This window comes from Chaetodon auriga, chromosome 8, assembly GCF_051107435.1.
Source record: "Chaetodon auriga isolate fChaAug3 chromosome 8, fChaAug3.hap1, whole genome shotgun sequence".
Classification (NCBI taxonomy): Eukaryota; Metazoa; Chordata; class Actinopteri; order Chaetodontiformes; family Chaetodontidae; genus Chaetodon; species Chaetodon auriga.
Window position 1 is genome coordinate 2,255,583 of NC_135081.1, and position 7,618 is coordinate 2,263,200.

Below are 7,618 nucleotides of genomic sequence, written 5' to 3' on the forward strand. Positions count from 1 at the left end.
TAATTTATATCCAGAACTTGAAGGCTTACTGTGCAGTGAAGGAGAAGTGTGTATGACTCAAGGGCCTCTTCATAGTGGAGAAATGAGAGCAGGAGGTGGTGGAAGGAGGCGATGCTTGACCTTAGCTGGGGGGACGAGCACCCAGGGGTCATTCTTCTGATTTCTTCCATTTGGAGGAACATTGCTGTGAGAAAAGATGATCCTGCTGAGCAGCAGGGACCAAACAAATGCACACATGTCACTGAGACAAGCAGCTTTCTGTTGCTGTCTCACACCATAACTTTTTTCCTCCTGCCTTGTTTTTCTTTGCCCTGGCCTGTACAATTGTCTGATCTCCAGGCTGTCTGGAGGTGTCCCTTTTTTATAAAGATGCATGACTACCCAGGCATCACATAAGGTTAAGACAGACATCTGACTGCCTGTTAGACGGACTTATTAATACTTAATATTCATGTATATACCTGAATTTGTGGTGAGAGTGCCTGAAAAAGTGTTTTTAGCACTGAAACAGCTCCTTGTTTTGGGAAAATGTAACTTCTTAAACAAAACTAGGTGAGGACAGACTGTATCTGCACTCCTTGAAGCAATATATTGTACAGAATAAATAGAATCACTAAATGATACAGGAAGTAAACACTAAGATCATGTGTATGCCGAGGACAAAACTTTAATTAAAATTTTCCGAACATTAATATAAATACATAATGCTAGCTGAAACTATTGGAAGCGCGTATATGATGCACGATGCGAATCTAGAATATTTCCATTTGGTGGAATGATGCAGAGCCATAAAATCATTGGAACTTTGAAAATTTTACTCAAAGCTAGCAGAGCAAGCTGATACCAAATACTTTACTCATTCTGACTTCCAGCCGCGTGACATCCTTTGTTGATCTGGATTGGATCAACCACACAGAATCTCTGCGAAAAAAAAACAATGGTCAAATGGCCAGATGGCCAAAGCAGCTGACAGACTCATCTCCCAAAACATCAGAGGACAGCAAAATTTAACATTTACTGATTGAACTGGAAAACTCCACCACAACAGAGATTGTAGGCTTCAGATCAGAATTCAAAACATATTGCAAAGAGATGTATGGAGACATTAACAAAATCATAGAGCAAACGAATGAGCTCTGGCAAAAAAAAAAAAAAAAAAAAAAAATGACAAACAGAATCCAGAGTGGAAGAGATGGAGCTCAGAGTTGGAGAGATTCCCAATTTGGACATCTCTCAACACTGACTCATTAAACGCCTGGAAAATAAGCCCAGACAAAATCAAACAACAAATGCATACCAAACATTCAGGAAAAAGTGAAGGTAATGATGTGACAGTGTTTCTGAGAATTGTTTTAATGACATGCTGGAATTACCAGAGGAATTTATTATGATTTGGGCTTACTGCATCTACAGGGGGAGCACAGACCAAGCAAAACCAATTATTGCCACCCTTAGGAAATTTGACACAAAGAAAAAAAACTTTATAATCAAAAGGTCCTATATATGGGAAGAGAATATGCCTCAAACATGATTTTACTACCAAAGTTAAACAGATAGGCCTGTACAGACCAATCATGGACCAATTCAGGAAGGAAAATATCAAATCATCAGCGATTCGGCAAAACTCAATGTGTTCAGTAAAGTTGAGACATCGACAATGTACAACAGCCCAGAGATGGCAGCCAGAGTCTTGGAAGGAACAGAAATGACAAGTGCAAGTGACGAGTTCAAGCCTCAGTAAGGGCAATTGGATGGGTCGACTGGTTCAACGGGACACTGTGTGACAGATGTATGAAAGTGTGAGGAGAAATGAAGCCGGACATACAGACACTAAAAACAAGCAAAGGGAGGCAGAATATAGGCTGGAAAATCTGAACCACAGAAGTGTGACTGACCCTGAAATTACATCATTTTCATATTCAAGTTAAGTTGAAGTCATTATTTATACAAGCATGTAAAATGTAGTTACAAGAGGAACAGTTAATGCTCTGTGCTCTGTCTCTGTTGTGTGTTTGTGTATGGGAGGGTGTGGGAGAATGTATGTGAGTGGATGTGTGCATACGTGTTTGAGATGAGTGATTAAAATATAGAAGGTTAGATTCTGGAGAAAAGGTGTGGAAGGGATGATATGAATGGGTATGTAAGTGAGGTCAGTGTGTAGTAGGCCTATGAGAATTTTTTTAATCATGAAGGGTGGGGGGAGAAGCTGAGTGTGCTAGGGAGAATGATGTTTTACGTTTATTTTGTGTAGGGGGAGGGTGGAAGGGATTGACCATTTTCAAAGAATATGAAAAAGAGAAAGCTTAATATATATGTACCTGGACTGTGAAACGTGAAAGTTGCATTTTAAGTGACATTACCTTATTCAAAAGCTAAATCCTGAAGAAAAGGGTCTGGGAGCTGACAAGAAGAGTTGATGCAGCTTGCTGAATTTGGTTTTGGGAGAGGCATTCACTGTCTTTTACAGAATGCATACTTGACCATGCAATGAAGAATGCATAGATAAGTTGAGTAAGCTACCCAAGCATTAAGGTAGCAAATCAGGACATCACTTTTTGGTTTACTTATGCCCTTATTTTGGGTTTGTTTATCTTCACCCCCAGTTGTTTACGTCCAATCCAACAACACGTCCTCATACCTAAATAATTGTCAAATGACTCACAACGACATACAACTCTGGAAAAAATTCTTAGACCACTGCAAATTTTTCTAGTTACTAGTACCGCAACTGTAATTGGAATCAAAGAAATAACTATTGACCATGCCAAAAGAGTTGTAAAGAAAAGTTTTGAGAGAGGAAAAGAAGGTTTCAATTCTGGCTTTACTGGCAGAGGAATACAGTGAGCATCAGGCTGCTTCCATCTTTAATATTTCTAAGATGGCGGTTCATAAGAACAATGTCAAGCAGCAGACATTGGGGACAACAAAGCTACAGACCAGCAGAGGTCGAAAACAACTCTCTACTGACCGGGATGACCATCAACTCATTCGAATGTCACTCAGTAACCATAGGATGACATTAAGTGACCTACAAAAACAATGCCAATGGCAGCTGGGGTGAAGTGCACGGCGAGAACATTTCGAAGTAGGCTCCTAGGGGCAGGGCTCAAGTCGTATAAAGCTAGAAAAAAGCCCTTCATTAATGAGAGGCAAAGAGGAGCCAGGCTGAGGTTTGCAAAAGACCATAAGGACTGGACCACAGAGGGCTGAAGTAAGGTCACCTTCTCTGACGAGTCCAACTTTCAGCTTTGCTCAACACCTCGTCATCTAATGTTTAGAAGGAGACCTGGAGCTTACAAGCCACAGTGTCTCGCACCCACTGTGAAATTTGGTGGAGGATTGTCTGGGGTGATTCAGCAAGGATGGAATCGGGCAGATTCACCTTTGCGAAGGAATGAATCAAGCCACGTACAAGGTTATTGTGGAAGAAAACTTGCTTCCTTCTGCTCTGACAATGTTCCCCAACTCTGAGGATTGGCTTTTCCAGCAGGACGATGCTTCATGCCACACAGCTATCAAGGTGTGGATAAAGGACCACCACATTGAGACCCTGTCAGGGCCAGCCCAATCTCCAGACTTGAACCTCATTGAAAACCTCTGGAATGTGATCAAAAGGAAGATGGATGGTCACAAGCCATCAAACATAGCTGAGCTGCTTGAATTTTTGTGCCGGGAGTGGCATAAGACATTAGACTTTAGAAGGTCACCCAACAGCAATGTGAAAGACTGGTGGAGAGCATGCCAAGACGCATGAAAGCTATGATTGAAAATCAGGGTTATTCCATTCCATATTTATCAGTATTGTAAGTTAAAATAAGTCAACACTGACTTTTGGTTTTATGCAGGACATAAACAGTGGTCTGCTGAATGAAAGTCCTGTTTGTTCAGCCCATCCATGCACAGGTGGACTCACTTGCTTTTTATACTATGTCACCTGACTTCCTCCTTTGCATCTGTCACAATTAATATGGCCACTAGAGGTCACCGCCTAACAACAAATAAATATGTGTCGCAATAATCTACTGTACTTGCACAGACAACCTACAGTATACAACTGTTTTTTTCTGGTGAGGACAGACTGTATCTGCACTCCTTGAAGCAATATATTGTACAGAATAAATAGAATCACTAAATGATACAGGAAGTAAACACTAAGATCATGTGTATGCCGAGGACAAAATAATATATTTTTTATGTATAACTTCAGTATCATTTCTTTCAATGTTCATGGCCTGACTGTATTAAGAAGAAAAAAGTATCTTGACCACTGAACAAAGAAAAGGGACATAGTGTTTCCTCAAGAAACTTAGCACAAGAACATTAAAAGCTAATTAAAATAACACCCACAAACATTTTTGTCCTCATACCCTCTGTGTTTTAGCTCTCAGTCTTAAGACTTGGTCTTTTAGCCTTTTAATTTAGTTTTGAGAGTTGGACTTTTAGCCTTTTTTAGCTCCTTAGTATTTAAGTCTTGGGCATTTTAACTGCCTTTAGTGTTAAGTCAGACAAGAGAACTTCTTCTGGCATACAACCTTGTCCTTCTGTGAAGAGGGAAGATGGGTCTGAGCAGGACCCATGGCGGGACTCCTTCTCTCCCGAGCTTGGCACTCTCCAACAAATATGCGGCTTTGTCCGTGAGAGAGAAACCGGTGGCCTGGCAGCAGAACCAGGAAAACACGACTGTTTCTGCGGCCACAGACATCATGCCTCCACTCACGGCTAGCTGCCCTGTAATCAGACCACAATAGAATATTTGGGAATATTTATTGACAAACACTTGAAATGTATAAAATTAACTATTAACGATGAGCTGTATGAAGACACTTCGCTCAAGGAGTTTTGTAGTACATGGTTGTTTTGGAATTTGTTCTGCAGTAGTTCCACATTACATTCTAATGGATTAAGGATTTGTGGTTGCACACAGGCAATCTTCAAATATTCTGGGACACAGTCCAAGGACAAAGAAGGCCAGCTGAGATGAATGAGAATCCAATGTTTGAATCAGTGTGTAGTGTCCCTGTAGGCAGTCCAGTTAAAAGATCGAAGCCAACATGTCAAAAAACTGCACTTCCTTGAATGGCCACTTGAGGTTGGCTCCAAAAGCGAGTCCATGTCCATGTGTTAGTGTAATTTAGCATAGCTTAGTATCTCCAGTCTGGTGGTTTTGCTTTGTCTTGTCTTTGTCTTTTGTACTTACTTGATTTGTCTAAGGCAATCGGTTTCCTAAATTTTACTGAGTAAACAACTGTAGACTAAAGTCAAAGTAACTTGTCTTATTTCAGTTGCTAACACTTAGAAAAAACAAGTTAAATCATTTGCCATTTTTAAGTTAGCATAACTTCACAAAATTAAAAATACAACTAAATGTAAAGTAAACCAGTGGACATCAAGTAAACCCTTACTTTTGTCAGGGCAATCGGTTTCCTAGATTTTTTTTAAGTTAGCTCAACTTGTCACATTTTACAGTGTAATTTCCCCATTCATTCCATCTGTATGGGGAGTCAATTTTTATATACCTCACTTCTTTAAATTATGTTAAAGTTTAAAGTTATGCATAAGTATGAGCAAGGCAGCTCTGAGTGACAGGAAGCCACTAGGTTTCAGCAACCAGGCTTGATTCAGCCCATCTCAGCTCCACCCACGCTCCACCTCACACTTACACAGAAGACACATTTACTATTTGGACTTTTCGGTTTTCTGAGTTTTTAGCTTCATGGCTTTATATTTGCCTTCCTCAGTTGTACTTGAAATGGCATTACTTGGTTTTACTTCAACTTTACTTGTTTTACCTGTTGTATTTGCAAGGCACTGGCATTGTCAACTTTACACATATTACTTTCAGCATTGCACTAATCAATACATGTTATAGAAATAAAGAGATTCAGAAGTTTGAGTAGTTTGAGTAGTTTTCCATCATTTATAATGGTAACACACGGTATGCAATTCATGGAAAATGGTGTTAATTCCATCTACATCACAAGGGGGTTTATGCTAAAAGTATACAGTTTGACTAGATAGTCACAACACTGAGTGACATATTAGTCAAGGCACAGCACACAGACACAATCTTGTCAAGGAAAATCATGTCCTTGCCTTCACATGGGATCACCATGCTGATTGGTTTGGTCTCACTTAGTATGATGTACTTGGTGCATACACATCCAATCATCCTCTCCACATGGACCCTGACGTGAGCTATCTACCTAGTTCCTCTTTCTATTTTGCATCCAGCTGGCAGTGTCCTCTTGTGAATGCTGGGATTTGCACACATAAGTCTGATACTGTCCCTAATGTCAAATCCACAATTAGCCAACAACAATTCTCCAGGTAATAGTTCATGAAGAATGCCACTATTCAGCCACATGCTTGTGGTTGGCACAACCTCCCCACACTTTGGGAATGAAACAGATATCTCCCTGTGGTGTTATGTCAGAGAGATATGTAATGGTGTGCTTGGGGTTTGTGGGAAAATATCCATGCTCTAGATTTCAGATATTTGACGTTCTCTTGATGTCATTTTCAAAACAATCCACAATAACTGCAGCATGATTGCCAAAGGCCTCTACAAAGTAATGTGGCATGCTTTCTTGCAAGCAATGTCTCTTTGTCAAGTACACTAAAGGGCTGCAGTGTGTAAACACTGTACATGTGTAGTCTCTGAACATGGTGGATACCATGTCTTTCAGTCTATGGGGAAGAGGTATGCAATGTGCTGCATTGGCACATTCAGCCTCAGGTGCATTAAGAGGAGCATCTGAAAAGGTGAATGTTTTCACCCTGTCTGTGGTAGGCATGGAGGAAGCTGAATCATCATATCTGTCACAGTAGCAAAACATGGAAGCCTAGTGTAGTGTAGTGTAGTACTTGGCCATGACCACACGAACATGTGTCGGTAAATGTTGCTGAAGGTGATGTTTATTTGTCTTACAGCTGCTACCCATGCTATACAATGTCTATTTGTTAATTTGGCAATGTGAATGCCATTGTTTTGCTTACAAGCTGGAAAGCTGAAAATTTGTACTCCATTAGCAGTCCATTTCCCATGCCTGTGAGAACTCTTATGGCAGTTGCTACAGCAAGAGTTCACCATTCAACTTTAAGTTGGATAAGATGTAAACACTACTGCAACATCTCCACTCCACTATTACTACTACCACTACTACTGACTACTAGTCATGTCCTAAAATACCACAGTGCCTTGCATTGCTCACATACGCTCATGTCACAATCCTGTTCTCTATTTGACTGATTGCTATGAAACTTGGTTCACACATTCATGTTTCCTAGAGAAGGAATTGTAATCCTCTGAATTTTCATGTAATGCCATCCCCTGATGATCCCCTAGGGAAGAGGTCAGGAAAGATGGATGGGTCAAACACAGGAATTTCACCCAGGAGACCGCTGTTCATGTCCCTAGTGGAACCAAAAGTCAATGGTGGTTTCACAATGTTAACCATTGTCCCGTTTATATCGTTTTGGAGAATGGCCATACCTATACTGTCATTCAGGTATGAAGACATGTTGACTATATCTTTAAAACCCTTTTAAGACCACCTCTTTAAGTTTTTGATGGAATTTTCTCATTAGCCATTTGCTCTGTTGCTAATTTTTATACTTC

General features: G+C 40.3%; 1 pseudogene; it reads right to left on the reverse strand.

Annotated features, from left to right (window-relative positions):
- Nucleotides 1-6,010: 6,010 nt before the first annotated feature.
- LOC143324310 (uncharacterized) lies at nt 6,011-6,886 on the reverse strand (annotated as a pseudogene).
- Between the last annotated feature and the right edge of the window lie 732 nt (nt 6,887-7,618).